This window comes from Oryx dammah, unplaced genomic scaffold, assembly GCF_014754425.2.
Source record: "Oryx dammah isolate SB20612 unplaced genomic scaffold, SCBI_Odam_1.1 HiC_scaffold_29, whole genome shotgun sequence".
Classification (NCBI taxonomy): Eukaryota; Metazoa; Chordata; class Mammalia; order Artiodactyla; family Bovidae; genus Oryx; species Oryx dammah.
Window position 1 is genome coordinate 40765524 of NW_024070213.1, and position 10331 is coordinate 40775854.

Consider the following 10331-nt stretch of genomic DNA (forward strand, 5'->3'; position numbering starts at 1 on the left):
CTTAGAAAGCATCACTACAAACAAAGCTAGTGGAGGTGATGGAATTCCAGTTGAGCTGTTTCAAATCCTGAAAGACGATGCTGTGAAAGTGCTTCACTCAATATGCCAGCAAATTTGGAAAACTCAGCAGTGGCCACAGGACCGGAAACGGTCAGTTTTCATTCCAATTCCAAAGAAAGGCAATGCCAAAGAATGCTCAAACTACTGCACAATTGCACTCATCTCACATGCTAGTAAAGTAATGCTCAAAATTCTCCAAGCCAGACTTCAGCAATACGTGAACCGTGAACTCCCTGATGTTCAAGCTGGTTTTAGAAAAGGCAGAGGAGCCAGAGATCAAATTGCCAACATCCTCTGGATCATGGAAAAAGCAAGAGAGTTCCAGAAACACATCTATTTCTGCTTTATTGACTATGTCAAAGCCTTTGACTGTGTGGATCACAATAAACTGTAGAAAATTCTGAAAGAGATGGGAATACCAGACCACCTGACCTGCCTCTTGAGAAATCTGTATGCAGGCCAGGAAGCAACAGTTAGAACTGGACATGGAACAACAGACTGGTTCCAAATAGGAAAAGGAGTACGTCAAGGCTGTATATTGTCACCCTGATTATTTAACTTCTATGCAGAGTACATAATGAGAAACGCTGGACTGGAAGAAACACAAGCTGGAATCAAGATTGCCGGGAGAAATATCAGTAACCTCAGATATGCAGATGACACCACCGTTATGGCAGAAAGTGAAGAGGAGCTAAAAAGCCTCTTGATGAAAGTGAAAGAGGAGAGTGAAAAAGTTGGCTTAAAGCTCAACATTCGGAAAATGAAGATCATGGCATCTGGTCCCATCACTTCATGGGAAATGGATGGGGAAACAGTAGAAACAGTGTCACACTTTTTTTTTTTTTTTGGCTCCAAAATCACTGCAGATGGTGACTGCAGCCATGAAATGAAAAGACGCTTACTCCTTGGAAGAAAAGTTATGACCAACCTAGATAGTATATTCAAAAGCAGAGACATTACTTTGCAGACTAAGGTCCGTCTAGTCAAGGCTATGTTTTTTCCAGTAGTCATATATGGATGTGAGAGTTGGACTGTGAAGAAGGCTGAGTGCCAAAGAATTGATGCGTTTGAACTGTGGTGTTGGAGAAGACTCTTGAGAGTCCCTTGGACTGCAAGGAGATCCCACCAGTCCATTCTGAAGGAGATCAATCCTGGAATTACTTTGGAAGGAATGATGCTAAAGCTGAAACTCCAGTACTTTGGCCACCTCATGCGAAGAGTTGACTCACTGGAAAAGACTCTGATGCTGGGAGGGATTGGGGGCAGGAGGAGAAGGGGAAGACCCAGGATGAGATGGCTGGATGGCATCACTGACTCGATGGATGTGAGTCTGAGCGAATTCTGGGAGTTAGTGATGGACAAGGAGGCTTGGTGTGCTGTGGTTCATGGGGTCACAGAGTCAGACACGACTGAGCGACTGAACTGAACTGAAAGAATTGACTGCAGAAAGTAAACTGTAATTAATGAAGACTAATTTTAGAGGAGAAATATAGAGTAAAAATATCCATCTGAATGGTGACGTTTTGGAGGGAGACAAAATAGGACTTAATAGTAGGTAGACAGGGTAAGGGAAAAAAAGGGAGGAATCTTGTTTCTGGATTGTGCCACAGAGTGGGTGCCACTGAGTGGGTGGAGAGGTCTGCCTTTCCTGTATAGGACCAGATATCTTGGGACTGGGGATTGATTTTCTTCAGCAAGTGGCCAGCTTTAATGGAGGTTTTGCAGTGACCAACTCCTTTTCCTGGAGGACAGGCTGTAAGGCCACAGTCTTCAGCAAGTTAACCCACACTTAGTGGCTGAGTCAGGGATTGATTGTCTTAAGCAAGTGGCCAGCTTTAATGGCACTTTTGCAGTTGAGCTATTTTGCTGTGAAAGTGCTGCACTTGATATGCCAGCAAATTTGGAAAACTCAGTAGTGGCTACAGGCCTGGAAAAGATCAGTTTTCATTCCAATCCCAAAGAAAGGCAATGCAAAAGAATGCTCAAACTACTGCAAAATTGCACTCATCTCACATGCTAGTAAAGTAATGCTCAAAATTCTCCAAGCCAGGCTTCAACAGTACGTGAACCGTAAACTTCTGGATGTTCAGGCTGGATTTAGAAAAGGCAGAGGAACCAGAGATCAAATTGCCAACATCTGTTAGATCATCGAAAAAGCAAGAGAGTGACAGAAAAACATTTGCTTTATTGACTATGCCAAAATCTTTGTGTGGATCACAACAAACTGAAAAATTCTTAAACAGGTTGAAATACCAGACCACCCTACCTGCCTCTTGAGAAATCTATGCAGGTCAGGAAACAACTGTTAGAACTAGACATGGAAAAGCAAACTGGTTCCAGATCGGGAAAGGAGTACCTCAAGGCTGTATATTGTCACCCTGCTTATTTAACTTATATGCAGAATACATCATGAGAAACTCTGGGCTGGAGGAAGCACAAGCGGGAATCAAGATTGCCGGGAGAAATATCAATAACCTCAGATATGCAGATGACACCACCCTTATGGCAGAAAGTGAAGAACTAAAGATCCTCTTGATGAAAGTGAACGAGGAGAGTGAAAAAGTTCGCCTTAAAACTCAACATTCAGAAAACTAAGATCGTGGCATCTGGTCCTGTCACTTCATGACAAATAGATGGGGAAACAGTGGAAAGAGTGACAAACTATTATTTCGGGCTCCAAAATCACTGCAGATGGTGACTGCAGCCATGAAATTAAAAGACGCTTACTCCTTGGAAAGAAAGTTATGACCAACCTAGATAGCATGTTAAAAAGCGGAGACATTTGTCCACAAAAGTCCGTCTAGTCAAAGCTATGGTTTTTCCAGTACTCATGTATGGATGAGAGAGTTGGACTATAAAGAAAGCTGAGCGCCAAAGAATTGGTGCTTTTGAACTGTGGTGTTAGAGAAGACTCTTTAGAGTCCCTTGCATTGGGAGAAGATCAAACCAGTCCATCCTAAAGGAAACCAGACCTGAATATTCATTGGAAGGACTGATGCTGAAGCTGAAACTCCAATACTTTGGCCACCTCATGCAAAGAACTGACTCATTTGAAAAGACCCTGATGCTGGGAAAGATTGAAGGCCAGCGGAGAAGGGGATGACAGAGGATGATATGGTTGGATCGCATCACTGACACAATGGACATGAGTTTGAGAACTCAAGGAGTTGGTTATGGACTGGGAGGCCTGGCATGCTACATTCCATGGGGTCGCAAAGATTTGGACACAACTGAGAGACTGAACTGAACTTGCAGTGGCCAACTCCTTTTCCTGGAGGACAGGCTGTAAGGCAACAGTCTTAAACAAGTTAACCCACACTTCTTAGTGTTGAGTCAACCCAGTATAGATTTTTGAGAGGAATGGAGCTATGAACTTGGACCAAGGTACCATCTTCACAGATAACATTTTCTTGGATGGTCTTTTAGGATAGATTTTAATAGAAAGTCTGAGGTTTAATATGGGACCTTTATAATTTATCCTACCATTTGCTTTGTCTAATTAGAATAGATTGATCTATGAGATAAACAGATTTTTTTTTTTAAGATACCCAAAAACCTACACTCTTAACCTCAATTGAAAGAGAAGGGCAAGAAAGAATATTTAGCCTTCTCTGTTTTAAGTCCTTTAGTTGCTTCCTTCCTGTCTTTTATTCTCTTCTCTGTAACTCCAAGTTGGTGATTTGCTTTAGATTCCAGGCAATTGTGCAGATCCAGTGATCAGGGAACTGCTGTATTTTAGGTATGTTACATTCCATTGATCAATGGTATGGCACGCTCTGATTGCTATGATTATACAGTGGAAGTGAGAAATAGATTTAAGGGATTAGATCTGATAGAGTGCCTGATGAACCATGGATGGAGGTTTGTGACACTGTACAGGAGACAGGGATCAAGACCATCCCCAAGAAAAAGAAATACAAAAAAGCAAAATGGTCATCTAAGGAGGCCTTACAAATAGCTGGGAAAAGAGAAGAGGAAAAGCAAAGGAGAAAAGGAATGATATACCCATTTGAATGCAGAGTTCCAAAGAATAGCAAGAGATAAGAAAGCCTTCCTCTGTGATCAATGCAAAGAAATAGAGGAAAACAATAGAAAGGGAAAGACTAGAGATCTCTTCAAGAAAATTAGAGACACCAAGGGAACATTTCATGCAGATGGGCTAAATAAAGGACAGAATGGTATGGACCTAACAGAAGCAGAAGATATTAGGAAGAGTTGGCAAGAATACACAGAAGAACTGTACAAAAAAGATCTTCATGACCCAGATAATCACGATGGTGTGATCACTCACCTAGAGCCAGACATCCTGGAATGTGAAGTCAAGTGGGCCTTAGGAAGGATCACTACAAACAAAGCTAGTGGAGGTGGTGGAATTCCAGTTGAAATATTTCAAATCCTAAAAGATGATGCTGTGAAAGTGCTGCACTCAATATGTCAGCAAATTTGGAAAACTCAGCAGTGGCCACAGGTCTCCAAAAGGTCAGTGTTCATTCCAATCCCAAAGAAAGGCAATGCAAAAGAATGCTCAAACTACCGCACAATGGCACTCATCTCACACACTAGTAAAGTAATGCTCAAAATTCTCCAAGCCAGGCTTCAACAGTATGTGAAAATTGAACTTCTGTATGTTCAAGCTGGTTTTAGAAAAGGCAGAGGAACCAGAGATCAAATTGCCAACATCGGCTGGATCATCAAAAAAGCCAGAGAGTTCCAGAAAATCATCTGCTTTATTGACTATGCTAAAGCCTTTGACTGTGTGGATCACAATAAACTGTGGAAAATTCTGAAAGAAATGGGAATACCAGACCACCTGACCCGCCTCCTGAGAAATCTGTATGCAGGTCATGAAGCAACAGTTAGAACTGGACATGGAACAACAGGCTGGTTCCAAATTAGGAAAGGAATATGTTCAAGGCTGTATATTGTCACCCTGATTATTTAACTTATATGCAGAGTACATCATGAGAAACTCTGGGCTGGAGGAAACACAAGCTGGAATCAAAGATTGCCGGGGAAAATATCAATAACCTCAGATATGCAGATCCACCCTTATGGCAGAAAGTGAAGAACTAAAGAGCCTGTTGATGAAAGTGAAAGTGGAGAATGAAAAAGTTGGCTTAAAGCTCAACATTCAGAAAACTAAGATCATGGCATCTGGTCCCGTCACTTCATGGCAAATAGATGGGGAAACAGTGGAAACAGTGTCAGACTTTATTTTGGGGGGCTCCAAAATCACTGCAGATGGTGATTGCATCCATGAAATTAAAAGACCCTTACTTCTTGGAAGGAAAGTTATGACCAACCTAGACAGCATATTAAAAAGCAGAGACATTACTTTGTCAACAAAGGTCCATCTAGTCAAGGCTATGGTTTTTCCAGTAGTCATGTATGGATGTGAGAGTTGGACCATAAAGAAAGCTGAGCACTGAAGAATTGAAGCTTTTGAACTGTGGAGTTGGAGAAGACTCTTTAGAGTCCCTTGGACTGCGTGGAGATCAAACCAGTCAATCCTAAAGGAAATCAGGCCTGAATGTTCATTGGAAGGACTGATGTTGAAGCTGAAACTCCAGTACTTTGGCCACCTGATGTGAAGAGCTGACTCATTGGAAAAGACCCTGATGTTGGGAAACATTGAGAGCAGGAGGAGAAAGGGACGACAGAGGATGAGATGGTTGGATGGCATCACTGACTCAATGGACAAGAGTTTCGGTAGACTCCCGGAGTTCATGATGGACAGGGAGGCCTGACGTTCTGTAGTTCATGGAGTTGCAAAGAGTCGTTCACAACTGAGTGACTGAACTGAACATATCCAAAATGTGGCTCCTACCTTGTGATACTGTTGGGTTAGTGAAAACATAATTCCAATTTTGGACCGTGAATTTTAAATAATTATAACTAGGCTCTAGCTCTTCTTTATTAACCAAAATAGAGACCATTCATTACATTCAACGCATTTTTGGCAATGAGAATTAACTTTATTTATTCCTGTAGTGTAAAAATCTGTGCTTGGGATTCAACAAACTCTTGGAAAGCATCCTGCTGGTGGTGTAAGTGTTTTCCCTGCAAAAAGTTGTCAAGATGCTTGAAGAAGCGGTAGTTGTGAGAGGTCAGGTGAATATGGCAAATGAAGCAAAACTTTGTAGCCCAATTCATTCAACTTTTGAAGTGTTGGTTGTGTGACATGTGGTTGGGCTTTGTCATGTATAAGAACTGGGCCCTTTCTGTTGACCAAAGCTGGCTGCAAGCATTGCAGTTTCCAGTGCTTCTCATCAGTTTTCTGGGCATAATTCTCAAATGTAATGGTTTCACTGGGATTCAGAAAGCTGTCATGGATCAGATGGGCAGCAGACCACCAAACAGTGACCATTGTCTTTTTTTTAGTATAAATTTGACTTTGAAGTGCTTTGGAGCTGCTTCTCTGTCCAATCATCGAGCTGGTCATCACTGGTTCATATATAAAGTCCACTTTTCATCACACATCACAATCTGAAATCATTTGTTGTTGTTGCGTAGATTAAGAAAAGATGATACTTCAGAACAACAATATTTTGGGTTTGTGGTCAACTTATAAGGCACCAACGTATCGAGCTTTTTCACCTGTCCAATTTACTTCAAATTGTTGACCATAGAATAGTCAACATTCAGTTCTTAGGCAACTTCTCATATAGTTTTAAGAGAATCAGCTTTGATAATTGTTCTCAGTTGGTTGTTGCCAACTTCTAATGGCCGGCCGCTACCCTGCTCATCCTCAAGGCCCTCGTCTCCTTTGCAAAACTTCTAGAACCACCACTGGACTGTACGTTTGTTAGCAGTTTCTGGGCCAGTTGTGTTGATGTTACAAGTTGTCTCTGATGCTTTACAATCCATTTTGAACTCGAATAAAAAAAAAATTGCTCAAATTTGCTTTTTGTTGAACATCATCTCCATAGTATAAAATAAATATAAAATAAGCAAGAAGTAATAAGTCATTAAAAACTGTAAAGCAGGAAATGCATATTAAAGTGATATACAACATAACCACATTATTTAAGAGTATATTCCAATATCAAATGGCAAATTTTAACAATTCAAAACCACAGTTACTGTACCAACCTAATATATTTTCCAAACTCTATTTTTAAGATATCAAAGTATCAAGTATAAATCATTTATTTACTCATGACTGTATAGCCTAAGTAAAATATCAAGTTGTTTGGTTTGGGGAAAATTACCTCAACTCAGTTCTTTTTATTTTTTGTTTTTTAAAATTGATCTATAAATTCAAAGTGCTCCCAATCATAATCAAAACAAGTTATTTGTGAATATCAACAAACTAATTCTAAAAAATTTATGGACAGGAAAAAGACCCAGAATACTCAATGAAATACTGAAGGAGAATAGAGTTGAAAGACTGACATTCCCTGCCTTGAAGACTTACTATAAAGTCACAATAATCAAAATAGTGTGATATTAAAGAAAAAATAGTAGATTAGTGAAGCAGAGTAGAGAGACCAGAAGTTGTTGCTCAGTCGCTTAGTCATGTCCAAATCTTCACAACCCCATGGACTGAAATACCAGGCTTCCCTGTGCTACACTGTCTCCCAGAGTTTGCACAAACTCAAGTCCATTGAGTTATGCCATTCAATGAGTTCATACTCCTCCTGCCCTCAATCTTTCCCAGCATCAGGGTCTTTCCCAATGAGTCAGCTCTTCACATGAGGTGGCCAGAGTATTGGAGCTTCAGTTTCAGCATCAGTCCTTCCAACAAATATTCAGTGTTGATTTCCTTTAAGATTGATTGGTTTGATCTCCTTGCAGTCCAAGGGACTCTCAAGAGTCTTCTCCAACACCACAGTCCAAAAACATCAATTCTTCAGCATCAGTGTTCTTTATAGTCCATCTTTCACATCCACGCATGACTACTGGCAAAACCATAGATTTGATTATATGGACCTTTGTTGGCAAAGTGATGTCTCTGCTTTTTAATATGCTGTCTAGATTTGTCATAGCTTTCCTTCTAAGGAGCAAACGTCTTTTAATATGGCTGTAGTCATCATCAACAGTGATTTTGGAGCTCAAGAAAATAAAATCTGTCAACTGACAGAGGATGAGATGGTTGGATGGCATCACCGATTCAATGGACATGAGTGAGCAAACTCCGGGAGATAATGAAGGACAAGGAAGCCTGGAATGCTGCTGTCCATGGGGATCACAAGAGTCTGACATGACAGAGCAACTAAACAATGGTAATACATCTATTAAAGGGGACAAAATTCAAAATACAAAACCAAATGCTAGAGAGCCTTTGGAGCAACAGGAAGTCTCATATATTGCTGGTCAGAATGCAATGCATTTCACCCACTTTGGAAGAGAGTTTGTGGTTTCTTACAGGAATAAACTCTTTTACCATGTAATCCAGCAATCATGTTCCTTGGTATTTAGCCAAAGGAGTTGAAAACTTGCACACAGATGTATATAACAGACTCGTTGCAACCCCATGGATTGTACCCCGCCAGGCTCCTCTGTCCAGGCAAGAATACTGGTGCAGGTTGCCATTCCCTTCTCCAGGGGATCTTCCTGACCCAGGTATTGAACCTGGGTCTCCCATATTGTAGGCAGATTCTTTACCATGTGAGCCACCAGGGAAGCCTTATAACAGCTTTATTCATGTGAACACTTATAAGCAAAAACATTGCCTTAAGTAGGTGAATAGATAAATAATAGTACATCTAGACAACGGGATATTATTCAATGCAAAAAAAAAAAAAAAAGCAAGCTACCAAGCCATGAAAAGATATGAGGGAATCTTAAAAGCACATTACTTAGTGAATAAGAAGCCAACATGAAAAACCTACCTCCATACTACACAATTCCAACTAAGATATTCTGGAAAAGGCAAATGAAAATTCTATATATGATACTATAATAATAGGTACATGTCATTATTTGTCCAAATCCATAGAATATACAACACTAAGAGTGAACTCTAGGGTAAAATGTGGATTTTGGATCACTACAGATTCATCTGTTGTAACAAATGTGCCACTCTGGTGGGGATATCAGTAATGGGAGAACCTATGCATGTGTGGGGCAGGGGGTACTTGGGGTTCCTTCCTCAATTTTGTTGTGATCTTAAATCTACTAAAAAATAAACTCTGGGAGTGACATCAGCATTATAGTGGCATGATACCCTCCTTTTGTCTCTCCCCTTCAATTTACAATCAGTAAAATATCCATAATTAAACCAAGGTCCCTCTGACCAACACACCAAGACACCAGAGTTCTACACATCAGTACCTCGAAAAGGTGTGCACTGGAATATATAGTGGAGGCAGGACTAGGGGAAAAGTGGAGGCCGTGCTTGCAATCCTAGCCAGCAACCACCTGAAAGCAAAAGTATACAAAACTTTGAATAAGGTGATAAATATAATTTCAGAATCAAAAAATTACAACTCTATATCAGTATAGGTTGTTCAACAATTATAACATAAGGTTAAAGTGGGGGGAGCAGTAAAAATAACTATTTTGCTGTTGTTTGGTCACTAAGTCACATCTGACTCTTTTCTGACCCCATGGATGGTAGCCCAACCTGCTCCTCTGTCCATGGAATTCTCCAGGTAAGAATACTGGAGTGGGTAGCCATTTCCTTCTCCAGGGGATCTTCCTGACCCAGGACTATAGGTACTTCAATTTGGTAACAAACTTGCAACATAAAATGAGACAATTTGTGACAACAAAAACATAAAAAGGTAAGAGGAACAGGACAGAACTCACATAGGCAAGTGAAGAGAATATGTCATTGACAGAAAAAGGACTATTTGAGACATTTTATCGAAACCTCTTGTTGATGCTTTTGAACTGTGGTGTTGGAGAAGACTCTTGAGAGTCCCATGGACTGCACGGAGATCCAACCAGTCCATTCTAAAGGAGATCAGCCCTGGGTGTTCTTTGGAAGGAATGATGCTAAAGCTGAAACTCCAGTACTTTGGCCACCTCATGCGAAGAGTTGACTCACTGGAAAAGACTCTGATGCTGGAAGGGTTGGGGGCAAGAGGATAAGGGGACGACAGAGGATGAGATGGCTGGATGGCATCACCGACTCAATGCACATGAGTTTGGGTGAACTCCGGGAGTTGGTGATGGACAGGGAGGCCTGGAATGCTGCAATTCATGGGGTCGCAAAGAGTGGACACAACTGAGCGACTGAACTGAACTGAACTGAACATGTTAACTACAAGTCTAGAGCAGAGACACAAAGCCTATTAAAAGAGGAAACTGAGTAGAACAGGAGT